The sequence below is a fragment of the Lactuca serriola genome, chromosome 7 (assembly GCF_051521515.1).
Source record: "Lactuca serriola cultivar US96UC23 chromosome 7, Lser_US96UC23_V15, whole genome shotgun sequence".
Taxonomy (NCBI): Eukaryota; Viridiplantae; Streptophyta; class Magnoliopsida; order Asterales; family Asteraceae; genus Lactuca; species Lactuca serriola.
The window spans coordinates 126,978,886-126,984,156 of record NC_136414.1 but is presented as its reverse complement, the minus strand read 5'-3'; the positions used below and the strand labels follow the sequence as shown (position 1 = coordinate 126,984,156).

General features: G+C 35.5%; 1 long non-coding RNA gene across 1 annotated transcript; it reads left to right on the top strand.

The window, feature by feature from the left end:
* The first annotated feature begins 3,447 nt into the window (after positions 1 to 3,447).
* Positions 3,448 to 4,795, top strand: LOC145063035 (uncharacterized). Its single transcript, XR_013687811.1, has 3 exons — positions 3,448 to 3,593; positions 3,712 to 4,045; positions 4,473 to 4,795. It is a non-coding gene; the product is annotated as an uncharacterized LOC145063035 (long non-coding RNA).
* Positions 4,796 to 5,271: the final 476 nt, after the last annotated feature.

The window sequence follows — 5,271 nt, the reverse complement described above, 5'->3', positions numbered from 1 at the left end:
ATTAGGAAAATTTCTTTCGGGATCATGTTGGGTTTTGAGCATTCTAACACTCCTAAGTGTACATGCAACCCTAGATACCTTGGATCTATGTTTTCTCTATTATACATGCAAATATGAACATCCAAGGTATTATACTAACTAGCATACAAAAGCTTTGATTCAAATGAAATATAGAAAGTTAGAATACATACCTCTTTTGATCTAGAATGACTTCATGAAGATTGAGTACCTAGTGCCCCAATTGTGAGACATCAAATGGTTCACACAACACCAAATACACTTGGAATAACTTCAGAGAATTCTACATTTCATAAAAATCGGCTAGCCCTATCACTCACTCATAGTGCCGATTTTTCCCAAAGAATATGATATTATATAGTTGTTACAATTAGCGTAAACCCTAATTGTCATGGCTTTCCATTTCCTTGGATCCACAGGTTCAAATACACCATGGAGCATCCATGGAGCATCATATGGGTTTTAGCCCAACTTGATAACCCATGGAGCATTAGCCCACTATAAAAGTATGGATGATTTACACAATCAACCCATATATTTAATTAGTCTTCTTTTGACCACTTAATTAATTCTTGATTAATTCTTGACCAATACTAATTAAATAATCTTATTAATATATTATAACGTATAATATATTAACAAACCTTATGTGTTATTTCTCTCATTATAGTCTATCCAAATGCATGATGCCATGCAACCTAAATGGACCATGCGGGGCCGGGTCAAGTCTTACCAATTATAGTTATGGAATTAGACATTAATCCAACAGTTCATGTAATGGAGGTCAACTTGGGTGCGGACATTGTCTGAATTTCTTCTCGTGAGAGTGTACTGAATGAAGTCTGCTTTGATGAATTTCTTGGGCTTTAAAGTTTTTGACTGCGGTACGCTTGTCGTTTGACCATATATTTTTAATTGTAGATCCATGCTTGGCATGGCATCTGCAACCTACGATCATCGGGGAGATTGCGGTCAAATGATGCAAAGACCGTGAAGAATTGAGCGTTGGGAGAGATGGGAATATCCCAAAAACCGTTAGATGGGGGTTTCGCGTATGTGAGATAGGGTTTGTAGTCATTATCAAGTAATCTTATGGTGGGATTAATCTAGGAATTGATGAGGGATTCACCCATAGTGATGTCAAATCTGTGATCCCTCCATATCAATTCTGCAAACTTGGTTGCTTTCCAGTCAGCTTTCCTTTGCTTGGTTTTGGGAGAGTCGTAGAAGTTTTCGGATGAAATTTTTGGGGCTATATTTCTGAGGTGAAGGGGAGTTGTCGGATGTAGGGAAGAGGTATGTTGAACATCTTGGACTTTTTCTTGTTGTGGTGGAGACTGATGAGGGGAGTGAATTTGACTGTGTTGAGGAGAAGGCACATGAGTCTTCTTTTTGGGAGATGGTTGTAGGGAAGGTTGTGGAGAAGGCACTTTTTGCTGAGTGATTGGTTGCTGATGAATGGGACCAAATTGGATGGGAGTTTGGAAGTGTTGATGTTCATGTGAATGCTGATAGGAGATGCGATCCAAATCACGGTCTTCACTACCCCCTCTTGAGGAAGGAACTCCTGGTGCTTCCTCAAGCCATTGTTTAAGATCGTCTATTTTTGCACAAACGTCATTAAATTGGGCCTTGAGTGCATCAGCAAGCTGTTGATTGTTGGGGATTGCGGGGTTGAAGAGCACTTTGTGGATCTCCTTGGTAAATTGTAAAATCTCCTGGACATGAAAATTTGAAGAAAAGGAGCGGCGAGGGTTGTTGATGGTTGATTGCAATACGGAGATGGTGGATTCAAAAGCATTGTGAGTTTCCTCGACAAGTGTCTTTGACTGAGTAGATTGATCCGCAATGGTGGATAGGAGTTCAGTCTTGATTGCAGAGACTTCAGTGATTAGTCGCTTCGCAGCGGCAATGAATTATTGGTGATCAGATTTACAGTTGGTGTCGAGGGCTCGAATACCCATTCCGACCTTGAGAGAGATCCTCTCAGCAGCGAGTCTCTCTCTTGCTTCAAGACGCTGGATTCTTTCAATGAGAGATTGCGGAGCAGGTGCAACTTCTGGTTGCGGTTGGCTAGACTTCACTGCAGCCAGAATCTGATCAACCATGTCTTGGAGACTTAGTGTTGGATAAGGTGTCTAAGTCCATAACTATTTCTTGGATGTACTTGACCCGGTTGGCATGGTCCATTTGGGTTGCATGGCTTTATGATAATTGGATAGACAAAATGAGAAGAAGGAAACTTATGATTTGTTAATATATTATAAGATATAATATATTAATATGAAATCATATTATTTAATTAGTATTGATCAAGAACTAATTTGGAATTAATTTTTTTTTTATCAAAAAGAGACTAATTAAATATATGGGGATTGATTGTGTAAATCGTCCATTCTTATATAGTGGGCTAATGATCCATGGTTTATTGAATTGGGTTAAAATCCATAGGGTGCTCCATGGAGGTTAAAACCCATGGATCACGGAGGAAATGAAAACCATGTCAATTAGGGTTTACATGGTGTAACCCTACTTGTGACACACTATATAAAGACCCCATAGGCTAGCAAAATTGGCACTTAGAAAAGAACAAGGAGGACTAGGCTTGTTTTTCTTGATACTTGATGCAAATTGTAAAAGAAAATCGAAAATTCCACATTCTGCTGAGTGAACTCGCCGATTCCATGGGGGACTCGACGTGTCTATGTGTATCTCTATTCTACTCATCGAGTAGGTTCGTACATTCGACGAGTAGGAGGCCTAAAGTGCAGTTTTTCAAGTTTTTAAGCAGGAATTGGACTAGAATCATTATACTAAACTGTTTTGGACTTATAAAACCTATTTTTGATGTGGCAATGATTATGCTAATCCAATTTCAAAGGTTATTATCAAAATTTCAAGTTTTATGTGTGTTTATATGATTCTTGAAATTGTTGATATGAATGTTCATACACTTATGGGTCCATAATTTGTCCTCAAGTTATGGATTACCAAAAAGTCATTTCTTTTAAAGTCCATTAAAGAACACATAAGTTACATAAAATGAAGAGTCTTCATTTTAATAAACCATTAACTCATAAGTTATGAAGTTGAAAAGTTTTCTGTAGTTACAAAACTTTCCCTCAAGTTTTGGGACATGTAAAGTCACTTTAGAAAACTTTAGTTCCAACCCCTAGAATTTTAAAAGTTAAAATTCAACCCTAATACTTTATAGTATTATAAGTTAATAGTATATATATATATATATATATATATATATATATATATGTATATATATATATATATATGGAAAAAAGTGAATTTACCCTGAAGGGTATCTAGGATTAGATACCCTAGCAATCGAAACTACACCATTTTATCGCTTATTTACTTTCATACTCTACTGATATCATTGAACACAAAATACGGATTGCACATCATTTGGGCAGCCCTCGTCGTCCATAGCGTAGCCCTTCCGTGTTCGTCGACTATCTCACCTGCTAAGCAAGGAATTTCCAGACCAACCAACGAGATGAGGCAGGCAGCCCCCATCCTCTACTTCGTTGCAGCAAGGCAGCGAAGCGACAACATACTTGGTATATCATCAACTGAAATTGAAGAAATCATACATTCCATCTTTAATTTTTTTCATCTTATAACTCAATTCTTACACACAATCACACGGAAGCGGTATAATTAGGGCTCAAATTGTAGGAGCAGTGTAGAAAATTGCGGTAACATGTGAATCTCTAGTACAATTAGGGCTCAAATTGTAGGAGCGGTGAGGCTTTTGATTCAAGATGCAATATTTATAAATGCTTGGGAAATCTCATGTCAGAACTTCTCAAATCAGGTAAATTTTTTATATTCCTATGATTTTTTTATAAAATTCCTGCTTTCTTTTAGCTTGTGCTCACGAGAGTTGTACTCCAAAAACATGAGGTCGCCGGAAACTTAGCACAGCTGCACTACTGCGACGCAACACTATGGAGGGTTGACTAACAACATTTGTCGCTGCACACGACCCACCATTGTCTCCGGAAACTTTGTAAGTTTATGCCCCTGATTTTGTGTTCATTGTTCAGAAAACGGTTAGAAATCTGTTGTAATTCTATTTTTAAACTGAAATGCATTTATTTTGCTTTGATATTCTGATTTCTGAACTAGTTTTTGCTTTGTAAATTGATTTCTCTTTGATTTAATACTGTACTCTGATTAATTTGAGTTAAATGGGTTTGAAATGATAAATGTAGGACATGGGTTGGGAGCAACCTTAATATTTAGTTTTCTGTGCAAGTTGAACAAGTTAAGCAATCAATTTGATTGTCTCTCCTCTTCTGGAAAATATGTTTTGCTCTTGAGAAAAAATAAATTTTATGCATTTTGGTAAATGTTGGTTGCATATTTGCAAATTTATTTGGGATTTATTGTTTATTAAAAGTATGTGCTTTTTAATTCTTAAGATCATGTTGTAGGATCCAATCTTTTGTGGTGTTTTGTCAAATCAAGATTATAACAAAATTGCTTCGCAGCTACTACGTCTGCTAGAATGGTTAAAGAGAAGGAGTTGCTTCGATTCAACATGAAATGTATTTCATTTGTGCACCCCACTTGTTAATATGCTTTTGGTTTTTGATTTATGATTTATGATTTGTATTATTTTTTGTTGTCGGGTTAGCGCATCTGTCATGGCTCTTCCAGGTCACAAATCATTGATCAAAAACAAAGGATTGTTGAAACTTAAAGAATTGAAAGAATTGTAGAAACTTAGAATTATAGGTGTGGTTGTTTTATAGCAGTGTGCTTATCTTTTTTTTTTTCAAAATGAAAAATATACTTATACTTATCATTTTTAATAAAAATTAGCAATTCAAATTCCTTGCTTTAGATCTTATTGTTTATGTGACATTTATTATCCTATCCTTAAGTTCTTGAGGATTACCATCTTTGGCATATGGGCAAAATCGTCCAATAATTTTACTAACCATCAAACTTATGTGTAGATTAATATAACATTAACCAAAATGATAGCCTATTTTCATTTTTAACCTAGAATTGTAGACAAGTTTTGTTTTTTTTACCCAAAATAGCATTATACTTCCATTTTTTTCACAAAATACCCTCATAATTTTGTTTTTTACAATATACCCTCAATTTTCTTTGTTTTTTTTTCACAAAATACCCTCATAATTTTGTTTTGTTCACAATATACCCTCAAATTTGTTTTTTTTCACAAAATACCCTCATAATTTTGTTTTTTTTACAAAATACCCT